Source organism: Lathamus discolor, chromosome 1, assembly GCF_037157495.1.
Source record: "Lathamus discolor isolate bLatDis1 chromosome 1, bLatDis1.hap1, whole genome shotgun sequence".
Taxonomy (NCBI): domain Eukaryota; kingdom Metazoa; phylum Chordata; class Aves; order Psittaciformes; family Psittacidae; genus Lathamus; species Lathamus discolor.
The window spans coordinates 141,872,190-141,896,118 of record NC_088884.1 but is presented as its reverse complement, the minus strand read 5'-3'; the positions used below and the strand labels follow the sequence as shown (position 1 = coordinate 141,896,118).

Sequence of the window (23,929 nt, the reverse complement as noted above, 5' to 3'; positions counted from 1 at the left end):
CACCTACAATTTTTCTTCCAAGAACCCTTCAGTTTTTATTGATATTGAAGATAGATCTTCTGAAAGAGTCAGAGCCAGATTTGCTTTAAGCAAGTACTGTGTAACCACTGATACCACACAGGGACGTGCCTGGTCACAAGCACCACAAAAAGTCACAACAGCACAGTTCTGGTGAAGTTAGATATTGTAGGAAGAATTAGACTCCTGCATAGGACTTCTGTGCAATTACAGTGGATCAATGGTGTCTACAAACCTCTCCATAGAAAGGACTAATCTTGTAAAAAATAAAAAAATGACTAGGTCAGAGAGTTTTGCTATACCATAGATAAATATGAGCCTATGATGCTTGAAGTTACCTACAGATTTTGAAGTACACTGCAGTACATTTTTCACATCTTCACTGTTCCAACAGCTACAGCAGTTCAGTTTTGGATGATTCTCATGAAATTGTATTTGAAGCACAGTATTTATCTTAATATAACACAAGACAGATTCATCTCCTATACATGAGAATAATTGAATGGTTTCAGTTGGAAGGGACCTTAAAGATCCCACCTGGTTCCAATCCACCTGCCATGGGTGGTAACACCTTTCACTAGACTAGGTTGCTCAAAGAACCATCAAGCCTTGAACACTTCCAGGAACAGGAAGTAATCTACAATTTCTCTGGCAACCTGTTCCAGTGTCTCACACCACCCTCACAGTAAAGAATTTCTTCCTAATATCTGATCTAAATCTACCCTCTTTCAGTTTAAAGCCATTACCCCTTGTCCTATTCCTACATGCCCTTGTAAAAAGTCCCTCTCCAGTTTTCTTGTAGACCTCCTTTAGGTACTGGAAGGCTGCCCCCTAAGGTCTCCCCAGCACCTGTGTGTGGCATCCTTTCCCTCTAGCATGTAGACCACACCACAAACTTGCTGAGGGTGCACCCAATCTCACTGTCCATGTCACCAACAGAGATGTTAAAAAGCATCAGCCCCTGAGGAATGACACTTGTCAAATGAGGGATTCACAATATCACATATAATATACGGCAAGGAAAGAACAACCTGAACTGTGACGTTAAGAGGTAGGTGACAATGGCTACTGATTAGCAGAACATTTGAGATATAACTTTCGTTATATCTCTGTACTGAGAGCTTTCACATTTGCTGTTTCACACCTGTTGTATTCTCCCATCTGCTTTACTCCTCAGATTTTTGATGCTTTCACGTATTAGTTCATCTGCTCTTTCCTTTATCAGCTAGCACATATCTTGAACGAGTGACGGCAGGCTAAATTAGATGGCAAGCTATTAGTAAAGACAATATAGAACTCTTGTTCCTCTTGTATCAGTCCCTTCAGCATTTTTTTCATTCCTTTTGGCAAACCCTCTATTTTCCCCACTACTTACTCCTGCAGCGCAACAAAGTATTGTGCTTCTACTCATATCTCATTCACTAAACTTTCACCAGCATAATGGATATCTAGCGCTCTATACATTAAAACTTCATCTCAGTACTTATAATACTGCTTTCTGGTAAATGTAATAAACATCTGCTCAATCACACTCTTCATTCAAGTCGCATCTTTCCTTCAGGTCTTTACAGTACTGTCCTCCACATCACCAGATCAGATTAGGTCTGATCTTAAAGGCTTAGCATCCCAAATTATTTCTTGGACCTTGCTTCCTGTCATAACAACTTAGTCAGAAATGCCTATTTGTCTCCTTCTCCTGCTACTTTTTCACACTTCCTCCATGCTGCCCACTCTGCAAAGAAAAAGCCTTCTCACTCCAATATGCCACCCCTCTCCCACACACACATTCTCATTCAAATTCCTCCCAAGACTTACTTTTGGTGAATCTTAAGTAAAAGTCACATTTCTTCAACCCCAGTATTTACCTGCTAGGGTAATAAAGATCTAAAGGGAAAACTTAGCTACAGATACGCTCTTATTTCCGTTCTGCCACAGTTTCTCTTTGTAGTCAGCTCCATCCTCATGTCCTCTGCAAATGATGCAATTCTCGCCTCTTCTGTGCAGTCATTACTTTGCCAATATATAAATCTCTCTAGAAGATATATTTCTGTCATGCTGCTTATTCTGTCTTAAAACCAATTTGTAAGCTCATTAAATTGTTATAGAGCTCACTCCCACTACTAGTACTGAAAGTTCTCAGAACCAGAGACAATTCTCTAGTTCTGTAGGGATTAAGGAGATAGAACATGCATTTGAAGTCAAACATGTCTACCTTTTTCTCCCTCCATTTTTTCAGTGTATAGTTAAACTTTCTTTTGCAATAGCCAAATACCTGTTACATAATCAATAAGAAACAACTAAAGAGACAAAGCAAATTAGGTTCCCACCTGTGGAGGCAGATGTTTTTTAGAAATCAGGCCCAGGAGTGTTCCAGGAAGATTAACAGAAACAAGCGAATGTTTCTTCAATAAAAGGTAGGCAGTGGGTTTAGATTAAGTAACTGTACATTTAGTTTTTTATAGGAACAAAATATTTTAGTAAACAATGAGCTGATCAGTAAGATACACCGCTGGACTGCAACATTTAGGCTGTTATGCTTTTTCAGTTTTCCAGTGTGAAAGCTGCTTACATCTACTAAGAGCAAAGTGAAAGAAGTCCTTTCTCATTTGCATTGTAAATGCACACAGCCTACTCCCACAGCCAACACCAAGAGCAAACCTGATATAGCAATTCAGAACAGATTTCCTTGCTGCAGCAAATTCAGTGCCTGCTGTCACCGCAATGCTTCAGAGAAGCAAGTCTGAAGTGTTACTCAAGTGACAACTCAGAACCAGTTTTAAAATAGGAAGTCTTATTACATGTTACAACTAAAATCCAGTAGTTAAGTCCACTTCTTCTGGAAGATCTCTCTATAAATTTCTTAATTAAAACTTGTTAGAAACTACTTTTCTGCTTGACCTCAGTAAGAATAATTAGCATGAATTACATCAGTGCTCCCACAAGCTCCCTAGAGAGGTATAGATAGGCTGCCCCATGAGCTCATGCTACTTCTCCCTCCTGGATGGACATCCCACTAGAGTTTAATACAGACCAGACTGTGTTCCAAACAAAGGATTTCCCCAATTTCCCGTGCTGACTTCAGAAAAGTTTTGTCTATATTTCTCTTTGATGCTCACTAAAAATAAATGCTATTAGTTCAGTACTCCTGGTTTTTAGCTCAGCAAAGCTGCTGAGAAAAATTTAGAGGAATTGTTCACACGTATCACTAAAATTTTGCAATGAAGACGAGCATAACAGCACTGGACATCACCTTTCCTTACAAAAATGGCTTCTGAATGTTTTCCTTCACATTTAAAACTGTCATTTGAACAGCGTCTCACAACACACCTAAAAAATGTGTTTATACTCAGAAAACATCTCATCACAGCTATTAAGCTGATATTCGCTGTGAACAGAGTTAATACAAAGGAAAGCATTTCCATTTCCTACAGCCAATAGACTGCTTTTAAGAGATCATTATGAAGAACACATGGAGTCAATCCACATATTAACCATTTTCACATAAAAAAAAAAAAAACCACACAGAAGCAACAAAGCTATTCTAAAAAATGATACAAGATGGGATTTGGCTTTGTTTCATTTTCATATATAGTCCATTCAGGTATGTCTAAGCATTTTACTAATGCATATAATTTCTTATAGAGATATGCGAAACACATTTTCCCTGTTGGTCTTTAAGCATCAAAATGAAAGTGCCTGCCACTTATAAGGTGCCCACCTCATAAATCCCCTCAAAGTGGTGTGATAAGGCTACAAGATGTTTGCAAAATAGAAGTGTCAGGAAAACTGTCAGAATGATTCATTTACCTATTAACCCTCTGCCTGAATAGGTCTGAGACACCTCTGAAAATCATGGGAAATGTTCATAATCCTGATTAGACATTCCAGTAAAATAAATTATCTGCAGAGGGAGACAGTACAGCTCCATGACCAGGATCACCATAGAGGTGTAACTAAGAGAGCAGGAACTTCAAGAGCAGAGAACTTAAGCCCAGAGAGGCTGTATAGTTACTCAGGTACTTCCGCGATGCTAGAGAAGAGACAAAAGAAGGTAGAGCTACAGCCCTGTTTCCACCTTTATTCCTTGGAGATTATGATTACATGCAGGGCAGCAGGTTCAGACAGAAAATGCAGTATAAACTATGTAGAACACTGATTATCAGTGTCTCTGGGGAGGGTTAAGATTTGTGACAATTCACCATGGGCTGAAAAATTACTGTACACTGCCTGAGCCACATGACATGACTTGTTTGCCTTAGGCTCCAGTGTGGGGACACAAGAACATACCCATGAACTCTCAGTGGACATCTCTTTAGCCAAAGTAATTTGATCTTGAGGAGAGTTCATTAACAAAGATGGACCAGGCTTCCACCGGAGATGGCATTTGAAATATTCAAGTTTATTAATAAAATTAATCATACTGTTGTTTACTCTTCTCTACAATGACTTAGGCCACTAGCTATGCACACACTGGAGGACAGCAGCCAGCAGCAGTGACATACCATGGTTACACTGCTAATGTTACAGATTGCACGTTTATACAAAGGCATTGTATAACATCGCTCTTGGCAACAAAGACAGCAAAATCTATCACTTGCCTACAGTCACATCCTGTAACTGCTGGAATATGAGTAAAAGCAAAAACCAAGAAGTTGTCAGACAACAACTGCCACAGCTCACACCACACAAACAAATGCTGCAGGATGTTGCAGTGGGTCTTTTCTGTCAGAAGGATTATCCATACAGTTTAACCTCAAATGGCTTTGATTTATTACAGCCATGTCTTGGGCTCAAACTGAAAAAAAAAATAGCATCTTGCCTTCAGCTTCATTATGCATAAATGAATTATAACCACGACTTCATAAATGTTTTAACTGGCCTTTCACCACTGCAGCAAGAGTACCCAGCATCAACGTTACCAATACAGCTTCTCTATTACCTCATGTATCATTTTGAAATGGTTTGCAGCGTACATGATACAGTTTTTCCTACCAGGGAACTTCCCTGTTCCAATTTCACAGCTATTCCCATGCTAACAATGCACTTTGCATTGCATGAGTTTGGTAAAGAGCACATGCAAGACTAGCTCTCTAGCTGATGTAAACCCATGGAGGTTTATATCTTATGAAGGAGAGAAATTATGAGCTACAGAAGTGCGCACAGTACGATGTGCACCAAGCTCACAGGGGACATTGTCTCTAGCATACTAGTATATGTTGGTACCTAGATTGCACTGAAAAAAATTATAATCTCTGAAAATAAAAGAACAGGAAGAACATTTTATCATTACATTCTGCTCATGCTGAGAACAAAAATTCAATTGGCAGAGCACAATGCAGTATGGTTACTGTTAGCAACAGGTAACTCCAAGAAGTTGCTTGGGTCTCAGTTAATCTAAAATTCAGGAATTCTTAATGCCCTCACTCTTTAACAAACGTTTTCACCACTTTCCAATGCTCAACAATATATCCCATTCAAAAACTAACACATTGAAAAAACAAACAAAAAAAAAGTTACAGAAACATTTTCTCAGCATTCTGTGAAGAAATATTTTGGAAGTTGAATGAATTTAAGAGACAAAGCACTGTTACTGAACTACTCCACATGCACAATTATACTTCCAAGTCCCTTCTAATATTTTTCTCAGAACTGCAACCAGAGCTGTTCAAGAGTCAACATTTTGAGCCAGTTTCTTTCACATTGCCATAGAAATGGAGCTTGTGAGCAAGCTATCTCCCCCCTCACTCGTTTTTGCTGCAACAGTATTGCTAACACAGCCAGTTGGCTCTAAGTTAAAGCCAGACCAAAGGTCCATGTGCAGACAATACAAGCATGATGCAATACATGACCAGTGAACTCAAGCTAAGAGTACAAGGCAAGTGCAGCATTTGAATATGTTCACCTCACATCTCAGTCTTCAGCTTTTTTCTGAGCATGATGGTCCTGCTCTCCTGCACAGATGGCTGAGCAGAGCCACAGCCCAACAACACTTCCAGACTTGCATCCCCTTTTTCCCCTCTAGGAGATCTGACAACTGCAGCCAGTCACTAAAACGTCCTAAAGCAAAGTGACACCCTGCACCTAAACAAACTTCCTAAAACAGTGTTTCTTGGAACAAGAGCTAAAAAGAAAATAAATTACAGAGATGAATGATTAAAATTTAAGGCAGTATGGTTATATACACAGGTACTTATATATACATATATCTATAGGTACTTATATATACATAGGTACTTATCCTCAAGTCTTGTGCATAAAGAGCAACTTCTTGAGTCACTGGAGATCCACTTTTCAGTCTTACCTCCTGGACCACCTACAAGTTCATTTTTCTTCTGGAGTATTCTGGTTATGTTGGGTTTTTTGTTTCTTCCCTTTCTTTTTAATATCTCTAATGGCAAATCTGCACAAAGCCAAAAAAAAAAAATATATTTTGTATTACCAACTTCTGGAACATTAACAGAAAACATTTAGATGGATTAAATGTTCAAACATAAAATGAATTTACTGTAACTGACTCAGTTATGCACTTCTGAAAGCTGTGGCAATATGTTAACTCATTTCTCATTTTGAAGTGAATGGTTTTTTGCTTTTCAGATAATAATTCGGTATGTATAATGCTGATGATACAGAACCTAATCTTGGGGGGAGTGGGAGGGTGCGGTAGAAGGGAGGGCCAGAGTATTTCAAGTACCCCCAAATTTGAGTACATTGAAATCTTCAGACCATAAAAAAAGAACCACTAATTTCAGCCTATATTTAGGCTCAGGTTTTGAAATTATTCCCTCACTTTCTGTTAATGTCACAAGATAAAGTTCTAAGGCAAGCTACATCTAACAACACTTTGTCTGGTTTCAGCAGTTTATATTTTTTTAAATCATAATATCACCTAAGCAAGCAAGCCTAAAAACATATCCTAAGGGGGAATAAAGTATGTCTTTTTACAGAGGAAAGTGTTACAGCAAACACTTTGATTTTCATTTTGCAGATATTTAACTTAGAGACATGGACCAGAATCAAATGTTCTAAATCACTTTAGAAACTTCATTAGGTCATGCTTTTCTATCAAATGAGCACATGAAGTAATGAATTAGTTCTACCACATGCTACTCTCATTGCCATTATGCTAAAGACTGGACTTCAGTATATACCCAACAAGTAAAGTAGACTTTCAAGCCTTTGACTTAAAACCCGTACAAGATTATTTGGATACAGTTATCTATGAAGAGCTCTTAAATGAAGTTGCCAGGGTGCAGTGGTCTTACACTAAACACATTGTCATTTACCCACCCAAAATATTTGTTTCTACTTCAAGAAGCAGTAGTCTGCTGGCTCATAAACATTAATCTGTCTAAACACACATTTGAATTCTAAATTCAAAAGAAATTTACGGCCACCCACAGTATATTACAGTCCTCCAGCTTTGTGTTGGACAAAGCCTGTCCGAGTAGTCCCAGACTCACATGGATTCAACCACAGCTGTCAGATTCCAGACAGGAACATTCAAGACTTGCAGAATAAAGAGCCCTGAATGAATACACCCAAAATTATTTGTAAATAAAACAAAGCTTAACCAACGTTACTCTTTGGTTACCAATAAAACCAAATAAAACCAAATAAAACCAAAATATCCATGCTCATGTGATGCACGAAAAAATTTAGTCTACTTCATTGCCAGTAACAAGAGAAATGGGTTTTAGAGATGGCGTTTTCCTACACAAGAGTCAAGTTGAAGGCTCTTCTCCTTGAAAGGGACAAATATTCATTTTGTGACTTCTATTAAACTTGAAATCAAACCAAGTTTGAAAAATAATATTGTTTATTATTGTAAGAACATATTGTTTGTGAATTTCTAAAGCTATGAAGCAGCATACTCTGATGAGTAGATGTGTATTTCACCTTAACATTAGATTATCCAAAGTTCATTTTCAGTCTTAACGCTGCATTAAGGAGTTCTGCATTAATATTGAACATCTATGTTTATATAACCTAGTTTAGGTAAAGCCAGCAGAGCTTTAGTTACAGGAATCCATTTACATGTTAAAAATCAAACCTTGTTGAAAGAATTTATTTGCAGCTATCAGAAATGCCTCATTTTTTTATTCTAACATCGCAACCAGCACCATTTCCAGAATACTGCTACCAATAACATAACATCTTGAATGTAATTAACTTTCCTTACAATTTTGCTAAGATTTGTTTAATTCAACATGTATTTTAAATGCATATGCATGTGAGGACAGCAGAGAGAAGTGACCCTTGTAAGCCCCATCTGCACATAAAACTAATCCATTTACTGTATTTAATGCAAGTACAAGGAAAGATTTACTACTTTACTACTGCATCTCATCAAGTAATTGCGCAGAATAAAGCCAAGTGAGGATTTACTCACCAAGAGAAAGAACCTCCCTGGCCCATATATTCTCACCACCATTCTCAAAAAGAACAGAAAAGTTCTCAGCTCTGAAAAAGCAGAAGAGGGCCTTTATTCATAGCAGCAAAAAAATATAAACATTTGCCACTTTTTTCTCGTTTAAAAGTGACACCAAAGCAACTCATGAAGTTGGTGTTCTCCTGGTCTAAGCTGGACTCATACTTAAGCAGTCTTTTATTGGATCAGAATTTCATTGTAAGATTCAGGGAAATCGCTAGAAAAATGTGTAGCTTCAAGGTTGATAATGAAAAAGAAATATATTTTAAATATTATTCAGAAGAAAGAAGAGTTTAGGGCATATCTGCAGAACAAGAAACCAAAATTGGCACAGCACTCCTCTGAATAATACCTTCTGCTTCTCAACAGGGCTATTTATCTCAAATGTTATGCTGCGGTGATGCATCTGTAACTGTTTGATAATCTAAGCACCCTCATTCAAAGCTCTACAGGGGCAGTGCATCATGTTATGTAGATATAGCCTAAATGTTAGCATCTGGAACAAGATAACACATTACAGGCATTTGTAAAACGGCAGAAAAGCAGCTTCATCCACTGCATTTCTTTTGTTAAACAAATACAAGTGGGTTTAGGCTGGAATCTGCTTCTTTTCGGGAAAGTTGCAAGGACTAATCAGAGCTACAGTTTCTATTCTTCACAACAGCCACAGTAATTAGCAAGTTTTATTATTATCCGTGCAACAAATACAAAGTTGATGGAAAATAACTAATGATTTTTCCTAGCCATAAAATTACAGAAAGTGTAAGGTCCTTAGTGATGAACCATTCAAAAGCAGAACAGTTGCCAAACTCCAGGAGCATAAACAGCAAGAAAACAAGGAGTACATTCAAATATAATATTTTTATCTATATATATAATATACAAACAGTGTATTTAAGATGTCACTGTTATTGACAGTCATGCTACATTGTATTTCCTTACAGACTCCTTTGGCCAAGCTTTTGTGACAACCTACCTAACATCTCTCCCTGTCTGTAAATTAGCTCAAAAACCATTGAACTGAGCTTGGTAACGCAGAGTGAGCCAAAAATCAAGAAACTGGGCAATGCTTACATGGTGCAAGCCTCCTGTAATAGGGAAAAGCTCACTTCAACTCCTGCAACTTCAAAGAACAGCAAATTTAATACATACCTTCTGAAACCATAATATATGATAGATAGAAAACATTTTCTAACTGAGACAAGAGGCTGTTTCATGATTTTTTTATTCACACTTGGTGTAAGCATCTGAAACAAGCAGTTGGAAGCATCTTTCAATTCCAGTGTACAACATTACAAGCCTGGCTAAGAAAACCAAACCAAATGACATATTTTGTAAGCAAACAGTTCACCAGATGCAACTCGCATAGATCACTTGGATCATTTGCCAGCTTCCGAAGGATCAATCTGGACATTAGACACAGCTTTGTGATTAACATTGCTGCAGCACTAGAACAGGTTACCCAGAAATATCACGGAATTTTCAGCTTTGAAGGCTCTCAAGATTTGGGTAGACAAACCACAACTGAGTTGACATAACACTGGCAACAGTCCTGCACTGAGCACAAGTTTGGACTAGATGGTGTACTCAGGTCCCTTTAAACAAGTCTTTCATGATTGCATGAATGCGTAAAAAACAAGCAAGGTACACTTCTGGCTTGGTAAAAATCCTAAGTACAAGATTCTCACACACACACAATAGTTCTGAGTTTCCCAAGAAGCTTTATTTTATCTTTGACTAATGCAGTGGTTATAGCAATAACCATCAAGCTCCAAGACATTTACAGTGCAAATCCCAGTAGTTTAAAGTGCACTGGACACCATGTACCTTCCTTAGTAGAAAAGTAGTCAAGTGCATGTTATTTCAACTGTAAGCAGCCCTTCTAGCACTTTTGTATGGGCAGCTGACTTTCAAATTTGACTTCAAGAGCTTGAAAGAAGCTTTCCTCTTCAAAACTTTTTTATCCTCTTTGAAAGAAGAGTCATGAATTCCTTTCAAAACTCAGCTTTGGTCACTCTAAACTCTACAATTAATAGAGTATGCTGTAGAAAACAGTTTGAACCCAGAAACAGATTCTGAAGTATACAAGCACTCAGGTTCTTGAATGTGAAGAAATCCTGAAACGCAATGATTGCAGTGAAGTACTAGCACATCTCAAACCATTTTAGGTTTCTTAATCTCTAAATTAAGTCTTACTTGGTCTACATTTAAGACTAGATTATGCTTAAAACAGGATTCATTCAATCCAGAAGTCTTTGGATCAGTGCAATCATTCATTAAGGGAGTCAACTGAAACAGAAGTCAACAATTCTGTGTTAATTACATGGAATAAATCCACTCACTTTATTTCTCTAGTCAGCTTCTACTGCTATAGAGTAGCTCTAACACATGGAACACCTTACAATGCACACATCCAGGGCACCAGTGCTCTGGGAAACAGTGCAATTCTGATTGCCAGAAACTTGAAAGCTGCTCTCCAAAAATGTTCTTAAGGCTAGATTACGCTTATTGACAGAGGCAAAAGTAAGATTTTCAGCCAAACCTTACAAGTAGTATGAAGAATAGTGATACAAAGGTAAGAGACTTGAGGAATAAGGACGATACTCCAGTGTCACTTGTGTACCTATTTCCTCTTATAAGAAAGCCTGCTGATGTGACGTTCATAGAATCATAGAATAGTTAGGGTTGGAAAGGACCTCAAGATCATCTCGTTCCAACCCCCCTGCCATGGACAGGGACACCTCACACTAAACCATCCCACACAAGGCTTCATCCAACCTGGCCTTGAACACTGCCAGGGATGGAGCACTCACAACCTCCCTGGGCAACCGATTCCAGTGCCTCACCACCCTAACAAGAAAGAATTTCCTCCTTATATCCAATCTAAACTTCCCCTGTTTAAGTTTTAACCCATTACCCCTCATCCTGTCACTTCAGTCCCTGATGAAGAGACCCTCCCCAGCATCCCTATAGGCCCCCTTCAGGTACTGGAAGGCTGCTATGAGGTTTCCACGCAGCCTTCTCTTCTCCAGGCTGAACAGCCCCAACTTTCTCAGCCTGTCTTCATATGGGAGGTGCTCCAGTCCCCTGATCATCCTCGTGGCCCTTCTCTGGACTTGTTCCAACAGTTCCATGTCCTTTTTATGTTGAGTTAAAAGTGTACAGGTCTGCAACATGCTCAGAGGCCAGACTGACATTTTTGGTTTAAATTTTTCCTTTGGGTCTGCTGGTTTCTGTTAGTTTAGATATTGTAGGTGACATGAATTACACTAGAATAGAATTCCAGGCCCAGCTGACAATCCTGAAAAGAGGAATTAGCATGTCAGCATTTAAAGAATGCAAACTTACACCAGGCTAGAATGAATTGTGTCATTCAAGGTTAGTTACACAAACACCTCAATTTTTACCCTGTCCATCTTTGACCAAAGGTCTCTTTCTTTGTTAAGAACAGACTATCAGAGAAGAAAGTCCTTACTTGGCAAGTATAGAGAAGTTCTTGCCACCACTGCAAATTGAAAGGAATTTGAAGCTTAGCCTAACAGCCCAGATACTCTCACAGTTAAGACCTGCATATGCTTACATTTGAACTGGACTTGCATTGCTTTTGATCAACGTGAACTATTTCCCTCAACTTCAGGTGATTTCTTGTTTATTAATCTCAACAGGGTTGATAAATACAGCACCATCACTCACTGCCTGATCTTAAATTATTGAGACAGGCAGGAAAGCAGCAAATGTCATCAGGAACCCTGGAGTGCATTCATGCAACAAAATGTCACCTTTTCCCTTGCAGTAAATGCTATCTTTCCCTCATTAACAAAGCATTTACTTTGCAGATATGTCTCTTGCTTTGCAATGCAACTACTACTAGCCTCTTGCTCTGTATTTGCTTTCAAAAGATTACTTTGAGTCAACCTACTGTTTGAGGGCAATGGCAAATTAAGAAATGTAATTTACAAAAATAAGGTTACTCATTCAATCTATAAACACTGTGGGCTTTGCATTTTGGTTTTTGGGTTGGTTTTTTTTTTCCTCCCAGCTCAGTATAAAATTCTGTAGAGAACAGGAAACATCAAACCAAACAGACTGTTTAAGTGAACTTGAAATTATGGTTTATGTTATTTCTCAGTTCCTTAATACAAACTGTGCACCATATTTCTTCTGAGACACTTTTCTAATTGAATATTAATAAAGAATAGGAGCACCCATAAAAGGTGGTGGACTTTCAGGACTACATAGTATTTCCTGAGGTAAACAACACTAAACTTCATCCCACAGCCATAAAGCAGCTTCCAACAAAACTTTGTGACTTATTTTACAGTTCCTTCCCTGGCTGGAAAAGGATTAATGAGAGGAGATACATGTCATTTTCTCAGTATTTAGACAGTAATTAACCATCAAATTTCTATATTAAGAGATTTTATTAAGTTTGTATAATTGCACTAACTCCTTCAAAGAATTACTAGTGCAGAAAATTGTAGTTCTGAGCCTGATTCTGACTTTTTGAAAAAAAGTATTAAGAATGAATTCTATCTTTAAAGGCAATATTATACTATAAGAAAAAGGCCAAAGGAGAGGTCAGAAGTACAATATAAAAAGAATTCAGGTTTTTTTCACATTGCCAGATTTGTCAATAAGCAAAATATTACAGTTATAATACATAATTGTTTTAAAAATGTGATACCCAGACAAAACCAACTCAAAGAGCAACAAGATTTTTTTATATATATAATGTTATCAGCTTTTGAGATTCAGCATGCAGTCTGTCACACTTCAAAGGCTCAGACGCCAATTAGATTCTCAGGTACAGGTGCCTCCCATTAGTCAGAACTGGTTTTCCATCTGTGCCTCATGATGAGCCTGCAACATGTTTTGATAGCAACTTCACTACAGTTATTTGTGTCACCTCACAGCAAGTTGTTGCAATGCAGTCAGTGACAGGTTACAAACCAAATATTTAAAAACATTCCACTGATGCCTCCTTTGACATTTCAGTTAAACTGATGGCACAACTCCAATGTTTCAAAATAATGTCTTTTTACCTTCAGGATAGAACAGTTGTAAGGGCTTTAACAGGACCCACAGCCTGCATGGCTTTCAACAGTCAAGGAGGTTTTATTCCTAAAGTCCTTAAACACTTGAACCTTCTTCTAATCCCCCACCCTCTCCCCAGTGTTTTTTAATACTCTTTAAACACAGTAAAACAAGAAGTTATGCTACCAAAGTTCCCTGCAAAATTCATTCAATACAGATGAAAAAAAGTTTGCAAACATACATAACAAGAAAAATTCATAAGCAATAGCATGAGAAAGTGGATTTGCTGTCTTTGCTTCCAGATCTTAGCAATAATTCCAACCCCTTTGGAGGTCCTCTAATTTTACTGACCCAACAGGAAAGGGAGGCAGGTAGAAGGCAGACACAGCAGGGACTACAGTTACCATATCCTATGCACACACCAGCTAGGAGATAGAGCTGGCCTCACACGTGGCCTCTAGCACCTGACTTGCTTTTTTGCTAGAATGCAGGGTGAAATAACTTCTAGGGAATTTCATGGATTTTTACACCTTTTAAAAAGGGCAACACCAAAGATTAAAAAAAAAAAAATAAAATTGTGGAACACAAACTTTATGACTTTTTTCCATGGCACAGCCTCCCATCTCTGTCCCCAGCTCCAGCCATTCCAGGGTGGGGAAAATACTCACAGAAGGTAAAAAAAGCACTTTGGGTACAAAAAGGTTTTGTGAATTTTTGTTTTGTCATCTTCAAATTGTTTGGTTTTGTTTGCTGATTGTTTTGAGATTTAATAAAAACTGAAAAAGTGAAAAACACCTACAAATACACAGGTCATCAGAAAAGACAGATTGTTTCACCCTCTCTCCACCTTTACTCATGCATTTATGAAGACTTAAAGCAGTAGATCTTAAAAAAAGCTGAAAACAGACAAGTTTCCTCCTGCTTAAACTCTTACAACAATACCCCTTTGCTGGACTGAAAGTTGAACCTATAAGCAATTCAAATTCCTGACTCAGGCAGAGCAGCAATGTTTTTTCTACAGTAAAAAGAGTAACAGGAAAAGTCAAGGCTACTGCTTTTGGGTAATTCAGTTTTTATCACTTCTAAAAATCTGTTCATCCATCTGGCTCGAATTTCACACAGCTAAGGTTTGTACCTTCACCCACCTCCATGTCAAGCCACATTTGCGACTATGTTTGAGACAACCCTGCCATGATATCATTAGGTTAAAAAGCACCTTGACACTGGGATTTTGCTCCCATGTTTCTGAACAGCAGGGTGGTGTTCTTGTTGCCTGATACTAATGGGGATATTAGCTTCACACCCCTTTATTAATATCAGGTGCGTGAAAACCTGCATTCAAATGGGAACTTTGCTATTTACATTTTTTGCAAATTCAGCTTCCTTACAGGCACCAATTACACTTACTTCAAAAAAATATATTCCCATTTTGAGATCTCAAATACCACAAATAAGACATACATTGACCAATATTTAACAGTTCCCCTGAATACACTTTTTATATTACTGATCCTTCTCCCACATTCCATTTTCTCCAGGGCTCTTACAGCACACTGCCGTTGATCTACCAAATATTCTAACCATTTTTTAAAATGCCTCCAAGTCTCCTGTCATTGAATTAGCTGGATTTTTTTACCACTTAATTTAGGTCATCTGGAAGCATATTTGAGAATCCTGTTTCTTTTCCGAACATACACACACTTGTATGGTCTTCTAGCCCTTGAAAGCCACAACCTCCCACGAACACACTGTATCCAGCAGCAGCAAAGCTGCTTCAAGAACTTGCACAAATATCATTAGTATAACTGCAGCTGCTATTGTTATAAAGAGCTAACCATATCTAAAATTAGGTCATGAGCTCACCACAGCTGAGTCAGAAATACGTTCTTAGAAAAATGTTGCACAACACCACACATACAGTACAGGCAAAGAGAACTAATGCCTCATTTGAAGTAGCTAGTCATTGCTACTTAATTTTATTAGTCCTCACCATGATTCAGGACATAGCCGTGCTGGGTCCTGTACAGACACAGAATTAAATAAATTCATCGCAGCAGGGAACCTACAGTGAAGAGAGATTCTAGCTTCCAAGAGGAACTTGGCAGTACTTGTGGGGGTATGTTGTCATTCAGTTTTGACTACAGACACTCCAGAACTGTCACGACAAAACTTGATTTAGATTTACTTACATGCGGTGTAAACCACTTTACATGAACACATGTACCACTACTGCCCCTGCAGACTGCAAACTTATCAACTCAAGGCAGCAGTGGCAAATACCTACTTTAACTCCTTTGCACATGGTAGTCATTTACCTAGAAATAAAGGATCAGGCTCGTGATCTCTAGTCATACACCTCTTAGTAATACTACAGAATTGTAGTTCTTCCTTTCCTTTATAGGGATAAACCTTCAGACAGCTCTCTTCACAATCCAATTTTGAACATGTTCACATCAGCAGATAACGTGATCTGTGAGAAACGACTTCTTAGGTTAAAGCTGTCAATAAATCCAATAAGAAAATAATTCCTTGATCCAGTTTAAGAGCATAAATGAGCATAAATATCTACAGTGTGAGTACAATTCTTCACAGGTCTATGAGGAGGATGATTTACAGAAAAATAACCCAACTGAGGGAAAACAATCCCAACACTCTTTAAATGCCTTTTCTGGGGATTGATTCAGATGCTACTGAAGGCAGTCCAGAACTGGCTTCATTCCTTAGAATAAAGGTGTCATTGTTTTAAATTAATTCTTATATCATTTCAATAACTGCAGAAAATACCAGGAAGAGATTAAATAGCTTAGATGCCATTTTCATAGAATCTTCATAGAATGGTTTGTTTTAGAAGGGACCTTAAAGACCATCCCATTCTAAACCCCCTGCCACAGGCAGGGACACCTTCCACTAGACCAGGTTGCTCAAAGCCCCACCCAACCTGCCTTGAACACTTCCATTTTGAATACAGAATTCAAGCCCTGACCTCAGACAGCCTAAAGATTAAGCTTGCAAGTTATTCAAACGTTACTGTAATTAAAAAAGTACCAGTAGAAGAAACGCTGCATTTTTCCACACCTCCTGTTTCATGTCTACAAGTCTGTTTTCTATTGCAAGATGAAAAAGCAATACAGAAGTTTTACTGTAACCTTAGTTGCATGCTGGCAGGGACAAGAGACTAGCCTGCCAACTGATCCTTCATCTGCTTATAAGCTTAATATAAATTTAGTTGTGATCTTAATGAGCTCAGATTATATTTTTAATTATTATTTGCTCTTAAGATACATCTCTTTCCACTTAATCTATTGAGTTTTACTGCTATTTAGAAAAATCAGCTTTCTGACTATGCTTGACGACAGTGACACAGCAACTGCCAGTTGGACAAACACATGACAAAAATATGCATTTCACTGTAAGAGTATAAGTACTTATCACCAGTATAATTATAATATACTGGAAGTGATAAGTGATTGCTTTTCATGAAGAGGAACTGAAATGCTAATTAGCACTTTTTTAACAAGTATTTCAATTTATACAAGTGTTTACTGCCAACACAAAGAGACTAATATAGCTCTCCTTTTGTGCGGTTGCATTTAAGTTTGCCACTATATTGTCTTTATGTAGAGCTTGCTTCTTCTTGGAAAGCCAGTGTACGTATCAATAATTCTAGCTTCTTAACACTTGAACAAAAAAAAGTCAGTGAAATGATAACTCATGCAATACAGCCTAAACACTTCCATTCCTACTGATCTCCAGGGTTAAGATTTCCAGGTTTATATGCCTTCTTGTCCAATTTATTGATTTTTTTGAATCAGTTAAATAAGCGCAACTCTTTTGTTATCAAGCACATCCATCTTCACAAAATCTGCATTTATTTTAAATGCTATGAAGTTCTCTGTATGACTACATCCATAGCTTGCTTCCTTACACCTCTTTCATGGACAGACTCACCCACAAACAATTCAACACAAATGACTTTTTGATTGATATCCTGTTCAAAAATAGGAATCCTTGTCCAGATGTGCTCTGTCCCAAAGTATGTAAACCACCTATTTCTCACTTCTATTCCTCCTCAGCTCTGTAAGTCACAATATGCTGACCTTGCATTTGATGCCCACATAAGCCTTGTGCAAGACTTTTCAGACAGATGCAGACAAAACAACACAGGTATGCGCCTAATCAAATGTGATCGGTACAGTAGACAACTTTGAACTGCCTACTAGCAACACAGAGCTTGGCAGGGCTTCCAAAGTTACTGCCCAGGTACTACAAGTTAGCTTGCCAGAGTTGTGTTGCAACAGAACTGGGCTGCTATTTGTCTCTCACTTCCAATGTGCTGAATGATGAATCCCCATTGCAGTTCCAGCTGGCCAAGACCACACATTCAGGTACTTTGGAAGGAATCCAAGGTCAGAGAGGGCTACTATTCAGCTCCTGTTTAGATTAAGACAATCTAAGACTTCTCATATCCTACCTACAGAGATCTCCCTTGACTTACCTGGAAGCCTGGTAGGATTTTGCATACAAGACTAATTCTGTCAAGTCTGTTCTTGTTTCCAATTAATTTCTCACATAGATGTGTCAATTCACAACTGCCAAACCATACGTACTTTGGTATTCACCTCCCTTCAGTCTTAATCCTCAAGGTGAGTCAAATACAGTAGCCCTTCAGCTCAAAAGCTGTCTCATTTAAGCTCATGGGTTCCCTACAGACAGAAGTATCTTCTATTAATCTTCTAGTGGCTTCAGGACATTAAAGAACAGAACGTGCCCACATACCTGACAGACAGCAGTATCAGCTGCTGACATTCAAGTCAGAATCTGTCATATATACAAGCAGCCTTAGATGCATGGCTTTAAGACTCAGGATCAGCTCATCCTACAGTTATTGGACTGTCATGTATAACATGAAGCTGGTTATTTCATTCATAACACATTCTTGACTAAAACCAACATATCTCTCAAGAGGAAGAAAAACTATTTTACTCTCAACACCTGTTGCAAGTGCTTAGAAGATAGAAAAGGTAAGCTTTAGTGCCCCAGCCAATTTCAATATGACAAAGGGAGAGCTGCCTCAGGAAACTGAAGTTTCTTCAGGTTTCAGAAAAGTCAGCAGAAAGGTAAAAATCTAATTCTCTGCTCACCCTTCTCCAGTTAACAGGCTGGCAGACAACTTGCGGCACAATTAGTTCCACTTCTCAGAGGATTTACATAAACTATCTCTTTACAAGAAAATAAAAAGTTTGATTACCTTAGAGGCAAGTCCACCAGCACCATAAGGAAAGAACACACCTATATCGAGAATTAACAGTTCCACTGTCCCTTACCAACAACAGAAAATACATCTCTTGCAATACAAACTCTGGATTTGCAGAAGAGGACACAGCATACCAAGTCACAGCAAGGACAAATGGTTTTGTTTTAATGTATTAGTGAAAAATCAAGAAATAGAGCACAGAATTTGCACGGGCACACAAAGGAATACCCAAGTGTGAGGACCATCTGAAATGTATGTTATCTTCTTGCAAGTTTCAACAGTTTACCATAAAAGTCTAAGTAAAAAATCAAATAAAATGTCCAAATTTTCCAGCTGTTTGAGTCATTTTATAGAACATGTTAATTTCACTCTTGATTTAAATCTCAAAGTGCTCACATTCACAATAAATGTTCATTTATCTACCCAGAAGTGAAGTGTTACCTGCTAAAATTCTAACATATGCAAAACTATTCAAAATCAGTAAATTCTGAATTCACTGAACTTGGCACAACACCAGGTACACAAAGTCAGGATTTTAACTGCTAGAAGCACACACACACCTGGTTTACTCCAGCAAGCACAAAATCACCTTTTTAAAGACAAGGAGTAGCTTGTGAATTAGCCTTAGCTAATTCACCATTTAGCAAACAAGGTAGTATGCTGGAACCAGCATAATTACACCCATCAGTGCTATGGTTACTCCAGGTTTATTTGCAAATTTTCATCAAGACTCATACAGCCCTTAAATTTTCATGACTAGCTGCTTGTGATAACGGCCTGTTTTCTCCCTAGCTACACTACATTTCATAGGCTACCATCTGGCCCTCTGAAAGGAGCCTTACAGAAACAAAAAATAAAGCAAACTTTCATAGCTTAGGCTCATAGCAAGAATAAAAGTCAAAACTGTTTATTCTACTCCCAAAGCTATTTTTAAAACTACCTATCCCAACATGTACGTTACTTACCATTTATATGATACTAAACATGTGCTATGCTAAAATGAGGTTTTTACTCTGTATTGGGTGCAAAATGCTTGCTAGTTACCAAAAAGTGTTTGCTATTCTGTTCTGAACACCTGACTCAGTAACTAACATCAGGAGCATTTGTTTTACATTAATATGTAGATATGTGAAAAATCTGTGTTCAAAACAAGACAGTCTATGATGAAAGGTCAAGTTTGATGGACTGGAAAAAAACCTGAAGGCTTCCCTTCAAATCAAATTTGAGTTTTCTTCAAAGGTCAATGTTACCGAAATTCCTCTTTCAATTTTGTTCATTATTAGGCCTCAGGAATGCTTTGAAATATTATTGTCCTAAGCATCTGGGGAAAGCCTTCAAACTGATAAAAATTTGTCACTGCAGAACCAGCACAATGCAGCTCCCACAGCACATCAGTTCCCGTGATTAAAGAGGCTTCCCTATCATACATCTTTGCATCAAAATTTAGAAACGGTTTGCTTGAGTGTTCCAAAAAAAATCTCTATCAAGATGCTCACAGTCTAAAGAGTATTTCCCCACATAGAACGTAAATCTTTTTCACATGGCAATTAAAGTAACCAGATTCTTTGTTTTGGCATGACCCAATGATTTCTGTCCTAATAGTGCATACCAGTCAGTGGTCATTAGAGCACTTACATGAGAGAAATCAAGATGATACTAACTCGTGCATTTTTCCACAGGAGGCTTCCTCAAGCCTACTGCAAAGATGATATATCTTGCTTGTTCAAGTCTAATACAACTACTGCATCAACTTCCATCACAGATAAGATCCATATTTATCAACTAAAGATACTAAATAAGAGATACTTATAAAGCTACTAAATAAAGTTACTAAATCATTTCCTATGAATATTGAGGTACGCAGTTATAGAAGACTTGTTTAGCTTTACTCAAATTTGTGTTTAGGAAGAACTACACAAACTGACAGTATGAAGCTCATTTCTCTTTCATGTTGTAGGTAACTGCAGAGTTCAACTCATACCTCAGGATCTACCTGACTAAAGCTGAGTCTTCAGTTAATCCACACTGCTTTATAAAAGCACTCCAAAGTCATTGAATCTCTTGAAATACTTTGCATTAAAGACAGGAAGAGGTGGAAAGATACAGCAGACATGCATGAAGCAACCTCATCTTTGCAAAGAAATAGATTAAACAAAAGTCAGGTCTAACATTTTCCCCTTGGTCAAATCTTATTTAGAAAGGGATCTAGACCAGGCAGCATTCCTTTCCAGTTATGTATCTTAGAAGTACAATAAACCACAGGACGATACTAGTTAGAGAGTTTTCATTTCACCTGCCTTAATAAATCAGTCTAAATAAACTAGCTACATAAATTTGGGGTGTCTTTTTCTTGGTCAGAGTAGACCAACATGCCTAACATTTTCTACTTAATTCTGAAGTTTAAAAGTAATACAAGATTTCAAGGGCGGGATGGGGACAGGGACAAATGAGAGAGGGGTAGGACAGGACACAACACATTATGAAATACTTTTTTATATATATTAATTACCTTCCAAAAGTGTACAGTTTCCCCTGAAAAGTCACATATAAAGTTCTTTATCCTTAGTATCAATACACATCACAATTAAAGTCCTGATCAGTATATTCCCTGATGTAGTGAGTGTAGTTCACCCTTTATTTTAAGAAGGGCGTTCATACTATTTGTACCACAAGAAGCTCTCATAAGTGGCATTTAAGTGCTTTACAACTTCAGGGAAAGAGTTGTTATCTCAAAGGCCGAGATAAATATTTGCTTTCTTGGTAATTTAGCGAAATGCAATTTAATACAAGGCAGCTCTGGCATAATTTAATCCTTATAGACAGTGACACCTAAACAATGACATCTCTTTCCCTCTCACTGGGAAATTGTTTGTTCTGTCTTCCACTCAAGTACATTCAGAGCATTTAGGAACAGCACCTTTTTGCATCAGCACCTGGCTAATATCAATGCACTTCATAACATTAAACATCGTGTTGCAGCAAGAGCAGATGTCAGACACCTGAAAGCCATTATAGCAAGAAAGCAAGTACTCAACTTCAAGACCTGTACACCACATGAAGCAATTGTGCAGACATAGAGGAGGCATGGGAAAGGGATGGGCATTCATACACAGCGTAAGCAGCTAAGGGACTTGCTGGAGCTGGAAGCTCTCCTTGCAACTCCTGAAATTCTATGTTGCTGCCACAAATGTTAGTGTTTCCATTACACTTTCATAGATGGCTTCTAGGGTTTGCTAAACCCCCAATTATCCTTCCATCAGGGAGCAGTTTAAAGACTTCTCTGCACAGATTTTGAGCAACTCTTTCCTGCGAGCTCACATGTACCTCACAGGGAAGCATCTCCCGCAGAAGAGGGGTTTGTAGCTTTTTTTTTTTGGGGGGGGGGGCACAATTCCCCATTGCAAAACTTCAATCACTACCTCTGCTCACTCACCCTGAACCAGATATAAGCTTCAGTCAGATGTACAGCTGAGTAAACAGGGCAAGAACAGCACACGCACTAAAAAGGGGATCACCATGCCTACTTCAGAGGAAAACTAGGCTTCAGTACAAAGTGAACACATGCCAAAGACAATAGCCAAAGAGAAGTACACAACCTTTTCATTTCTACAGTGATGTGGGGATAATTATCCAGTCAACACAACTCAGTGGTCATTGATTGGCTTAAAAACAAAGCAGGTCTTCTTTTCCACTCTCCCTCTCCTTCTGCTGCTGCCCAAGGATCCATTTACTCTCCTGCCACATGTAAAGAGGCTGTGAGCATAATGCAGAGCCAACTTACACACAAACCCTTCTTACAGAAAGGAATAGTGACATCCAAGATCATCTCACCACGCTAGCAAAACCATGTCTGTGGGGTGTGCATATAGAGGAGAGGAGATTGTTCAATACCCCACAATTTACAGATATTCCCAATCATTAGGGTATTATGCACATTAGCAAAAAGCATATCCAGAGGAGAGCCTGTTCAAATACGACTACAGTATTAGGGCTCCAGCTGTCATAAGGGAAAAACCACAAATATTTCTCAGACTGAACTGCACACTTTTGCATAGATTCATTTTTGCTGCATCGGAGCAACACCTCTAGCACTGCCACTTGACAAAGGTATCAGAAATGCTGTTGTGTGACCCTTTTTAATAATAATAGCCACTTTACAAAAGCTAAAACACAGCAAAGCACTTCCTCAGTCTTTGCCTATTCCATTTTTAGGGGAGCCTTGCAATATTCCTGTATAAGATGGGCATTATAGACTGAGCTCATGTCAAGTGGGAAATCATGAAAACTTTACCCAGGAACCTATTCACTCTGTCCTCTATCCTCTTATTTCTATGAGAAATGCCTTGTCACAAGCCAGTAGACCTCACTTACTTTATTACAGATCATCCACAGCTTTTCTTGGGTAGCTGCACACAAGTACGTGATGCCCCAACTTCCCTTAATGGAGTCATGCATTCCCTCTCAATTTATATAGGGGTAGAAACATTCATGAGATATCTTTTCTATGCCCAGCACTAAAAAATCAGAATATGCTGAAGCACACTAAAACAACACAAACACTCCCAACACCTCCAGGATCCCCCATCCTTTTAATTATTTGTCCTAACCCTGCCTCCTAGAGCTTTTCTTGATAAGAAACCCACAGCCCAGTTCGAGGGGCTTCTGTTCACCTCTTTTTCTTCCCTAGAGCCTGGAAAAAAAAGAGCCCTTACCCTTTTTTCCTTCAACATTCAGGTAACAAGCAGACAGAAACTTATGTTTGACTGCATTTCCCTTTAATAAAACAGAGCCAACAAACCAATCCTCCAGTTACCTTTGTTACATCAGGAGAGTCAAAGAGCACAAGACAACCCCTAGGAAACCACACAAAGAGTAGCATGGCTTTCTTCTCTGCTTGTCTAGGTGCAGGTGCCTCCTCGCCCGCCCACCTCATCAGGGCCAGGTGGGGAGCACATACTCCATGGGGCAGCAGGGAAGGCTGACTTTATTGTTCTTTATATGCAATGAGTTCAGAGCTGTTTCAGTTGGCTTTGAGAGCTTACAAAGGGCTGGAATGTCAGTAACTTTGTTAATTCTAGTGAAACCTTGCCAGATTTCCAGAGGTGTTTCATTTAGAGAAAGCTAATGGCGTTGCTTTTTAAGAAATGCTTGGTTTGAGTAGTTGTCTTTTATTAAGTGGAAGTTTGGAGAGATTT

The 23,929-nt window shown here is 38.4% G+C and overlaps 1 long non-coding RNA gene across 1 annotated transcript in view; it reads right to left on the bottom strand.

The window, feature by feature from the left end:
• Window positions 1–23,684, bottom strand: part of LOC136007398 (uncharacterized) — an 83,374-nt gene extending 59,690 nt beyond the window's left edge. Inside the window, exons 1-2 of the long non-coding RNA XR_010609679.1 lie at window positions 23,548–23,684; window positions 6,320–6,418 (exon numbers count right to left, since the gene is read on the bottom strand). This is a non-coding gene — a long non-coding RNA (uncharacterized LOC136007398). The remainder of the gene's footprint in view (window positions 1–6,319; window positions 6,419–23,547) is intronic.
• Between the last annotated feature and the right edge of the window lie 245 nt (window positions 23,685–23,929).